Here is an 11,140-nt window from a genome sequence, read left to right as displayed (position 1 = left end):
AATGTTGTTTTAACTTATCACAATAACAAACGACAGTATGTTATTTTGGGGTCTACTTATTGGCTCCGACTGATCGTACACAACGCATCCTCCTTTAGTCTTTTGAAAACTATTTGAAAAATTATTTTGAAAATCTTTTCCTTAGTTTAGACTGGATTCTCACAAGTGTTCCTCCAATTCACTCAAACCAAGGCTCTGATACCAACTTGTAACACTCATAAAATTTTTTGAAAATTTTAAACTTTTAAAATAAACACAAAACCATTCTTCATTACAATTTATTTTCAAAACAAGTTTCACATGAAAGTTTTCCCAGAAATCATAACACAAAACATGAGGAGGTGCACGATCAAGTCTTCGCTTTCCCGCGGTCATCTGAAGTACTTGAAACATAACCAAAACTATAAGCCTAAAGTTTAATGAGTCTTCCCCAAAATACCAATGCAAACAACAATATGATTACAATAACAACATACTATGGGCCCAACCAACCATCGGGTTGGAATACCCCAGGCCCTCAACCATTGGGTTGGAATGCCAACATACTATAGGTCCAGTCAACCTCCGGGTTGGAATACCCCTGGCCCTCAACCATCGGGTTGGAATGCCAACATACTATGCATCCAATCATCCTCGGGATGGAATACCCTCGGCCCTCAACCATCGGGTTGGAATTGTTGGATATAGTGTCTAAGTCCATAACTATAATTGGTATGTACTTGACCCGTCCCGCCATGGTCCATTTGGGTTGCACTTCACCCGAACAATTTATGGATAATCGTTTGAGAATAGTATAAGTTATGATTTATTAATATATTATAAGTCCTAATATATTAATATAAAATCATATTCTTTAATTAGTAATGATCTATAATTAATTTAGAATTAATTTAGAGATCAAAAGTATGACTAATTAAATATGGGCTCTTGTATTTATATAGTGTGTGCTAATGCTTATTTGGAATGGGCTAGGCTTGCATGGAAAGTCCATGGATACTCCATGGAGCTTTAACCCATGGATCTCATGGAAATGAAAAGACATTGGTATTAGGGTTTACATGGATGTAACCCTAATCCACCACACTATATAAAGGAGGCTTTGGTTCTTGAAATTGCACTAGTTGATGTGTGTAAACCAAGAGGGCCGATTTCAAGAAGTTTGTGACTATTCTCTCAAGTTTCCAAGTTTGTGGTGATTTGTGACTTCCATTTGAGGCATCCACATTATTGGTGCTAGGCTCTCAAACTCCAAGCAATCAACTACTACTACAAGGTAAGTAATTCTACTAGTTTTATTTGATTCAAGTATCCCATGCCATGCTAGTTAGGATAAGAACCTTGGAAAAATAATTATTTGCATGTATCTTAGTCAAACATAGATCCAAGGTTTCTAGGATTGCATGTACACCATAGGAGTATTAGAATGCTCAAAACCCATCAGTGGTATCAAAGCCTGGTTTGTTTATTTGATACTTGATGCAAAAAAAAAAAAAAAAAAAAAAAAAAAAAAAACTTGAAAATCAAAGTTTTGTTTAAAAGCTCATATCAAAATTTCAAGTTTTGTATATGTACTTACGATTCTTGAAATTTTTGATATGAACACTCATAAACATATGAGTTTAGAAGATCATAGAAATTATGTGCTAATAATTGATTAGATTAATTCTTGATCTTTATGTGTTTTAATGGAGTCCATAACTAGTTCTTAAGTTATGGATAACCAAAAGTCACATTTATAAATAACCATTAAAAGAACACATAGGTTACAAAAAATGAAGAGTCTTCATTTTTAATAACCATTAACTCATAAGTTATGAGAAATGAAAAGTTTTGAAAGTTTACAAAACTTGCCCTCAAGTTTTGGAACATGTAAAGTCATATTAAAAAACTTTAGTTCCAACCCCTTGAATTTTAAAAGTTAAAATTCAACCCTTATACTTTATAATATTATAAGTTTAATAATATTTATATATGTATAAGATCAAGTCGTCTTACCGCTAGTACGCCTCATTCACGAAGCCGGTCTATAAGGGGGGTATAAGGTTGTTGCCTATAGAATGGCAACTTAATGGGTGTCCACTCTCACCCACCGCTTCCTTGATCGGTGGAGGGTCGTTAGCCGAACGGGTAGGACAAGGACTTATAAATTCTCATTAAAAGTATAATGATAATACTAAAGTAACTAAACTTTATTGAATTCCAAATCTTAGTTATTTTAGGAAAATGTGAATAAGGTGCTAATCCATGAAATTACACTTTACACTTTGTTTAAGTCGTTAGTGGAGCGTGTGTGGTTAACCGGCACACTAACTTGAACTTAACAAGGTAGGTAAAGGGTGACTTAATGTTTATCATAGTATCGATGGAGCGTGTGTGGTTAACCGGCACATCGATTGAGGGGTAATACATTAAGGGTACCAAGTAATTTGCATGGTTACTTCACACCTTGTTTTGTGATCCTCGACATCCCAGTCACAAAACTTGAAGGGCACACTCGAGATTGAAACATGCCATTGAAGAAAGTTAAATGAATCTCAAAGAATCTAGGAGTTTCTAAACCAATTAAAACCTAATCAAATATTTCGTTTTTCATGGTGGAAATTGGTGAATCGTCATTCACCTACCTTCAAATATCTTATAGCTTAGATTACGGCATCCCTCTTCTAAGTTATAAAATATTGTGTTGGGTCCTAGCCTTAATATTACATTTGGGTGTTTTGTTAAGGACTATCTCTATATCTAATCTAATCTATTCCCTCTTCTTTTCAGATGTCTTCCAATAACAATGCTTCTGGCTCAAACCCTACTAGCTCCTTCTCTCTCATGAATCTTTGTGGGAGAGTCATCTTTGATAGGTCCAACTTTCCAGAATGGATCAGAAACATCAGGATGGTCACTCGGTATGAGAACACATAATATTTTCTCGACAATGAGTTGAAGGTACCCGAGCCAACTGCTACTCCTGAAGAGCTTGCTGAATATGAGGTACATGAAAGAGATGCTACAAAAGTGGCATGCATCATAATGGCCACCATGACAGCCGAGCTCCAAAAGTCCTATGAGGACTATTATCCTTTTGAGATGCACCAGGACTTGATGGACCGCTACCATCAAAGTGATCGTCAAGAGCGATATGAAATAATCTCCTCCATGATAACAACCCGAATGAAGGATGGTGAACCCATCACGGGCCACATGCAGAAAATGCAAAGGTATGTGGACCGTTTACTGAAGCTGAATGTGAACTTCCCTGAGGAGTTAGCAATAGACATCATTTTTCACTCCTTGCCATCGTGTTATGATCAATTCCGCATGACATATCACATGAACAAGGAAGAAGTCACCCTCAGCAAACTTCAAGGACTCTTGAAGACCGCCAAAAGTGGTCTAAAGGGTAAGTCGGTTGTTACTACTCCTACTCCTACTCCAACTGCGGTCAATGTCTTGGCAATCGGGCATGGCAAAGGGAAGAAGAGAAAGAACCCTTCTAAGGGTACCAAGGGTAAGACCCTTGAAGGCTCCTCTTCAAGAAAAACCAAGAAAGGTTTTGTCACTCCTTCTGCTAACCCTAATGAGGCTGAATGCTTCTATTGCCATGAAAAGTCGCACTGGAAGCGAAACTACCCAAAGTACCAGCAAGATTTGAAGGATGGGAAAGTAAAACCCAACCATGCAGGTATATACACTATATTGTCTAATAACTCACCTCATTCTAAGTCTTGGGTCCTTGATACAGGTTGTGGTATTCACATATGTTGTGATTTGCAGGGACTAAAAAGAAGTGAGAATGTGGAGCAGGGAAAGATAAACTTGATCATGGGAAACAGGAAAGCTTCACCTGTCACCAAGATAGGAGTTTATTCCTTAGTGCTAAATAGTGGGTTTACATTAGATTTGAATAAATGTTATTATTCGCCAGAAATGGCAAGAAATGTTATTTCCTTTCATGCATTGTATAAACAAGGTTTTACCTTTTATTTTGATAATAATAATGGTAGTATTGATGCTTTCTTTAATAATGTTCTTTATTTTAAAGCATTACCTTGTGATGGCGTGTATGAAACTGTATCTGTTGTAGATAATCTAGGAAATAATGTATTGTGTATTAACTCTTCCACTAGCTTAGATAAAGCACCCTTATGGCATTGTCGTCTTGGACATGTAAGCAAGAAACGCATAGGCCAACTCCAAAAGGATGGAGTCTTGGAGTCATTTGACCTAAAGTCAGATGATAGTTGTGAATCTTGTTTGCTTGGTAAAATGACAAAGTCACCTTTTACTGGCACTTGTGCTAGGGGTGAAGGTTTTTTGGACCTCATACACACGGATGTGTGTGGACCCTTCAGAACCGCCACAAGAGATGCTAATCGGTTCTATGTGACTTTTACTGATGATTTTAGTAGATATGGATATGTCTACCTAATCAAGCATAAGTCAGAAACCTTTGAGAAATTCAAAGAGTTTAAGCAAGAAGTGGAGAATCAGTTGGGCAGGAACATTAAGATGCTTCGATCCGATCGTGGTGGTGAGTATCTTAGTACTGAGTTCCTTGACTATCTTAAGGAATGTGGGATTGTCTCACAATTGACACCTCCTAGGACACCACAGTTGAATGGTGTAGCTGAGAGGCGCAATCGGACCTTGTTGGACATGGTTCGTTCCATGATGAGTCGAGCTTCGCTACCAATCTCATTTTGGGGGTATGCCTTAGAGACTGCCGCCCATATCCTTAATCTAGTCCCTACAAAGAAGGTTGCCAAAACACCTCACGAGGTGTGGACTGGAAAAGTTCCCAATCTAGACCACATCAAGATTTGGGGTTGCGAGGCTTTCGTGAGACGCGAGACTCACGATAAGCTCGAACCCCAAAGCGAAAGGTGTATTTTCATCGGCTATCCACAGAAATCCTTTGGTTACATCTTCTACAGACCCAGTGATAATGTGGTCTTTGTAGCAAGAAGAGGATTCTTTCGAGAGAGAGAATTCATGAGCCAAGGAGACAGTGGGAGGCAAATTGACCTTGAGGAAATTCAAGAGTCAAGTGGTGAAGGAACCTCAAACCCTAGCCCTCAACCTGCGGAGGAAACTCCTGTTGAGCCGACTGAAGAATCTATACCTCTGAGGCGTTCCACCAAAGTTAGGAATGCACCTGAGCATTATTATGGTTTTCATATTACTGCAGAAGGTGAGACACTTATCAGTGATAACACACTGGTAAATCTGGATGAGCCTAACAGCTACACGGAAGCCATGGCAGGCCCTGAGGCTGCTAAATGGAAAGAGGCTATGGATAGCGAGATACAGTCCATGTATGACAATCAAGTTTGGAACTTGGTTGACAATGTACCTGATCGTAAGATAGTTGGGTGCAAATGGATCTTCAAGAAGAAGACCGACATGGATGGTAATGTACACACTTATAAGGCACGACTGGTTGCAAAGGGTTATTCTCAAACTCTGGGAGTTGATTATGATGAGACCTTTTCACCAGTGGCCAAGATTAAGTCTATTAGGGTTCTGTTAGCCATTGCTGCATTTCATGATTATGAAATATGGCAAATGGATGTCAAAACCGCTTTCCTTAATGGAAAGTTGGCTGAAGATGTTTACATGGTTCAGCCAGAGGGTTTTGTCAGTACAGAGTACCCCAGTAGAGTGTGTAAGCTTGAGAAATCCATTTATGGATTAAAACAGGCACCTCGCAGATGGAATCTTTGCTTTGATGAGAAAGTCAAAGAATTTGGCTTTTCAAGGAGTGAAGATGAATCTTGTGTCAATATCAAGGCTAGTGGGAGTATAGTCAGCTTTTTGGTACTGTATGTGGATGACATACTACTCATAGGAAATGACATCCCAACCCTGCAGGAAGTAAAGTCCTGGCTTGGGAAGTGTTTCGCTATGAAGGACCTTGGAGAAGCTGCCTATATCCTAGGGATAAGGATTTTGAGAAACAGGAGTAAACGACTAATTGGACTTAGTTAAACCACCTATGTGGACAAAGTGTTGAAAAGGTTCAACATGCATAACTCCAAGAAAGGAGAGTTACCCATCCAGAGTAATGCCAGATTGAGTAAGACACAAAGCCCTAGTACTGAGGCTGAGATAGCAGAAATGAGTCGAATACCTTATGCTTCAGCTGTAGGATCGATCATGTATGCTATGACGTGTACTCGACCTGATGTAGCCTTTGCTTTGAGCATGGTTAGCAGGTATCAGGGGAACCCTGGCAAGGCACACTGGACTGCGGTAAAGAATATCCTCAAGTACCTACGGAGGACTAAGGACTGGGTCCTTACCCTCGGTGGCAGTGAGGACTTGAGAGTTGTAGGGTACAGTGATGCTAGCTTTCAGACTGACAGGGATAATTTCCGCTCTCAGTCGGGCTGGGTCTTTACTCTAAACGGAGGGGCAATTACTTGGAAAAGTTCCAAGCAGGAGACATCGGCTGATTCCACTTATGAATCAGAGTATATAGCAGCAAGCGAGGCAGCAAAGGAGGCTATATGGCTAAAGAACTTCATCGGAGACCTTGGAGTTGTACCAGCTATAAAGGAGCCAATGGAGATTTTCTGTGACAGCAATAGTGCGGTTGCCTTAGCCAAGGAACCAAGAGATCATGGGAGATCCAGACACATTGACATAAAATATCACTTCATCAGACATCGAATAGAAGAAGGAATCCTCGTGGCAAAGAGGGTATAATCGGATGAGAACCCAACAGATCCCCTCACGAAGGGACTGACTCAGGCTAAGCATCTCCAGCATGCTCGGAGCATAGGGCTGAAGGATGATATTAGTTTTAGTAGTTAGATAATCTTGAAATTTGTAAAATGTAATTGACATTTGATGATAAATAAAAGCTGTTATTTATGAGTAAAGTGTTGCTATCTCTTGTCAATCGTTTACTATTATTTCTTTTTGCATGTTTTGACTTCTAGAATAATTATGTTATGGTTTATATCATATTATTCAAACTCTCCACAGTCGGTCATATGTTGGAAGTAGATATGAATCAAAACTGTCATGGGTTGGCTTGTAGAGGTCTAAGATGTTAGACAAAGCGGGGCTACAGCACTCATTAGTGCTCATAAGTTCTGAGTATTGGATTCAACCCACGCTCACTTGTATCACTTCATGGAATTTATCTCGAGTGATCGTGAGACGGTAATATCATATAAGTCTTCAAACCTAGAGATATGATTTGTTGCCTATGAGTTGGTTATGCATTGATTGCACGAAAACGCATTGGTAACTCGATGTTATAAACCGTGCCTTTGTGTGTAGTTCAACAAGTAGTAGAGCAAACATATGAGTCGAAGTTTATCTGTTCCTTCTAGGATTAGAAGCGATATCTGGGCCCCTCGATGATTTTGTTTTGACCTATGTACCGGGCCCGGTCAAAACTAAATTGATGTGTTCAGTTAAGTTCTATGTCAAACAAATCGGAAATCGGGAAACAAATACTGGACAATAAGCAAGACCATGTTCCATGTATTTGTCCGGCTGATAACTAGAACAGAGGATTATATGATCACTTATCTAAAATGGCGCTTCATAGTTCAACAGAGTTTAAAGAGCTACGATTGCTGATCGGTTCCTGAAGTCATACTTGCAACTATAGTTATTAGACTTATCCAAGTGGGAGACTGTTGGATATAGTGTCTAAGTCCATAACTATATTTGGTATGTAGTTGATCTGACCCGGCATGGTCCATTTGGGTTGCACTTCACCCGAACAATTTATGGATAATCGTTTGAGAATAGTATAAGTTATGATTTATTAATATATTATAAGTCCTAATATATTAATATAAAATCATATTATTTAATTAGTAATGATCTATAATTAATTTAGAGATCAAAAGTATGACTAATTAAATATGGGCTCTTGTATTTATATAGTGTGGGCTAATGCTTATTTGGAATGGGCTAGGCTTGCATGGAAAGTCCATGGATACTCCATGGAGCTTTAACCCATGGATCTCATGGAAATGAAAAGACATGGGTATTAGGGTTTACATGGATGTAACCCTAATCCATCACACTATATAAAGGAGGCTTTGGTTCTTGAAATTGCACTAGTTGATGTGTGTAAACCAAGAGGGCCGATTTCAAGAAGTTTGTGACTATTCTCTCAAGTTTCCAAGTTTGTGGTGATTTGTGACTTCCATTTGAGGCATCCACATTATTGGTGCTAGGCCCTCAAACTCCAAGCAATCAACTACTACTACAAGGTAAGTAATTCTACTAGTTTTATTTGATTCAAGTATCCCATGCCATGCTAGTTAGGATAAGAACCTTGGAAAAATAATTATTTGCATGTATCTTAGTCAAACATAGATCCAAGGTTTCTAGGGTTGCATGTACACCATAGGAGTGTTAGAATGCTCAAAACCCATCAGGAATGCCCCGGCCTGTTGGGTTACGCACAAAGTAGAAAAGCCTCAGCCACCAATCAAATATGTGCACATACAACAGATAATCATATAACAGTCTACAGGCAATCAAACAGATCTAACAGACCCCTAAGCATAGCATCATCCTATCTACCAGGATACTGATTTAACAGATCATAACAACATAGCAACATGCATAACAGATTATCAATCCGTCGTTCCGGCATTGGTGCCTTCGCCCTGCAAGTACAGTGAGGAAAACTCACCTCACACTCACGTATCAAACAGAACCTCTAGCCGCTAGCTCACGAAAACCTCGAACTATCATAATAAATAAACCTCCAATTAATAATTGGATTATCACCTCAAATCTCTTAACTCATAATTGTCCATTAACTCTTCCTTAACTGGGCCAAAGCCCAAGTCCAACCTTGATCCAAAAAGGTCCAAAATATACAAGGCCCATAATTGGCCCAATTTTCCAAATTGGGCCCAACTCCTTATTTGGCCTTATCCGAAGGTCCAACTTTCTAACTAGCCCAACACTCATACTCAGAAAGTCCAACAAGGGCCCAAGACGAGCTGGCCCAAAGATGGCCCAAAATCACAGGCCAACTCGCAAAGGCCCATTAGAAGACGTACGTTGGGCGTACTCCGAAACTACGCGGGGCATACACGAGCCTTGCATTGACTGGAAACAGGGGCGTTGATTGCGTACGCGGGGCGCACTCCTCTCTACGCAGAGCATACCCTCGCAGAGTTCAAAACTCTAATAAGTGCTTAATGGCTTAAGCACTTAAGCCCAAATTCCAACTCCATCGACCAAATGTATCTCAAAACAATAAAGTCTCAAGATTTAAGACTTTGGACGTCCAAAAAGTCCTTAATACATGGTCTTAATCCATTAAGACCTTTATACCAAATGCATGGGACACTTCTAGCTATTGGGACTTCACTTTTATCACTTAGGACCCTCCCTAGGGTCTGAAAGGACAGCTCAAAACGTCCAAGACAAATCATGCACAACTTTGGGACTTTTGGGACAAGAAGAGTACCAAAAAGCTAACAAAACAAGATCCACACAATACAAGCACAAAGGCAGAAGCTTTATACCTTCTGGAGCTTCTAAATGACAAGATGATCTCAAATCTACAAGCTTGCTTCACTCTCCAAATACCTTGATGCAACTTCTTCTTCTTCAACCACACAAGAAACACACTCTTAGCTCACATACACACAAAAGAGAAGCTAGGGTTTCCAAGAAACGATCTCAGGATTTGGAGGCTGAAAGGATAGGGGTGAAGGGTCCATTAAGGGGTTTAAATACCCAACAAACCCTAAAACTTAGGGTTGCACTCGAACATACGTACACCCTACGTACATATGCGTATGCCCAGCGTACTAGGGTGCACCCTAGTACTGCTAGCGTACTCATATGTACACCTAGCGTACTCCCCCTCCGACCAAAATTACCAATTTGCCCTTCGGGCCTCTTAGAGCTAAATTCAACCAATTCAAAGACCAATCATGACATAATAATTTATTGAAGGAAGGATTTGAAAATACCTGGAAACACGGGATGTTACAACTCCCCCCACTCAAACTAGACTTCGTCTTCGAAGTCTGATGCAACAAACAAATCCGGATTATGCTCCCGCATCTCGGCCTCCGGATCCCAGGTCCACTCGGATCCCCTCCGATGCTGTCACTGTACCTTCACCAAAGGTACCTCCTTGCTATGCAGAACCTTTACCTTCCTTTCTAGAGTAGCTACCGGCCTCTCGACATAGTTCAGGCGCTCATCAACCTGAACATCATCTAATAATATCACTACATCCTCGTCTAAAACGTACTTCCGCAGCTGCAATACGTGGAAAGTGTTATGGATCTCACTAAGCTCCTCCGGAAGATCCAATATATAAGCAACCTTGCCAACCCTGGAAATGACACGGAATGGTCCGATATATCGAGGGCCCAACTTCCCCCTCTTCCTGAAGCAGAGCACACCCTTCCAGGGTGAGACCTTCAGCAAAACCATGTCACCGACCTGAAGCTCCAGCTCAGATCGGCACCGGTCGGCATAACTCTTTTTCCGACTCTAAGCAGTCTGCAAACGCTGCTTGATCTGTTGAATCATCTCTGTAGTCTGCAGAAACACCTCGGTCCGACCCATGACCATGTGGCCAACCTCGCCCCGACAGACCGGGGTACGACATCTCCACCCATACAGAAGCTCTAAAAGGCGGGGCAACAATACTGGAGTGGAAATTGTTGTTGTACGAGAACTGTGCAAGAGGTAGGTGGGAGTCCCAGCTCCCACCAAAATCAATAACACAAGCACTCAACATATCCTCGAGAGTCTGAATGGTCCGCTCACTCCGGCCGTCGGTCTACGGATGATATGATGTGCTCAAATGCAGCCTTGTGCCCAGTTCCTCATGGAACGTCTTCCAGAAACGGGAGTTGAACCGAACATCATGGTCTGAAACAATAGAGATCGGAACCCCAATGCGAGCAACGATCTTGCGAATATACACATCGGCCAACTTCTCGGCCGACGAACTCTCCCAAATTGCCAAAAAATGAGCACTCTTGGTCAATCGATCCACGATGACCCAAATAGCATCAAAACCTCTTGCTGTCTTCGGCAACTTGGTGATAAAATCCATCGAAATATGCTCCCATTTCCACATGGGAACCTCCAGGGGCTGCAGCTTTCATTGCAGCCTCTGATGCTCGGCCTT

The sequence above is a fragment of the Lactuca virosa genome, chromosome 6, assembly GCF_052849685.1.
Source record: "Lactuca virosa cultivar CGN04683 chromosome 6, Lactuca_virosa_CGN04683_v6, whole genome shotgun sequence".
Classification (NCBI taxonomy): Eukaryota; Viridiplantae; Streptophyta; class Magnoliopsida; order Asterales; family Asteraceae; genus Lactuca; species Lactuca virosa.
Note: the sequence above shows the minus strand (reverse complement) of the source record.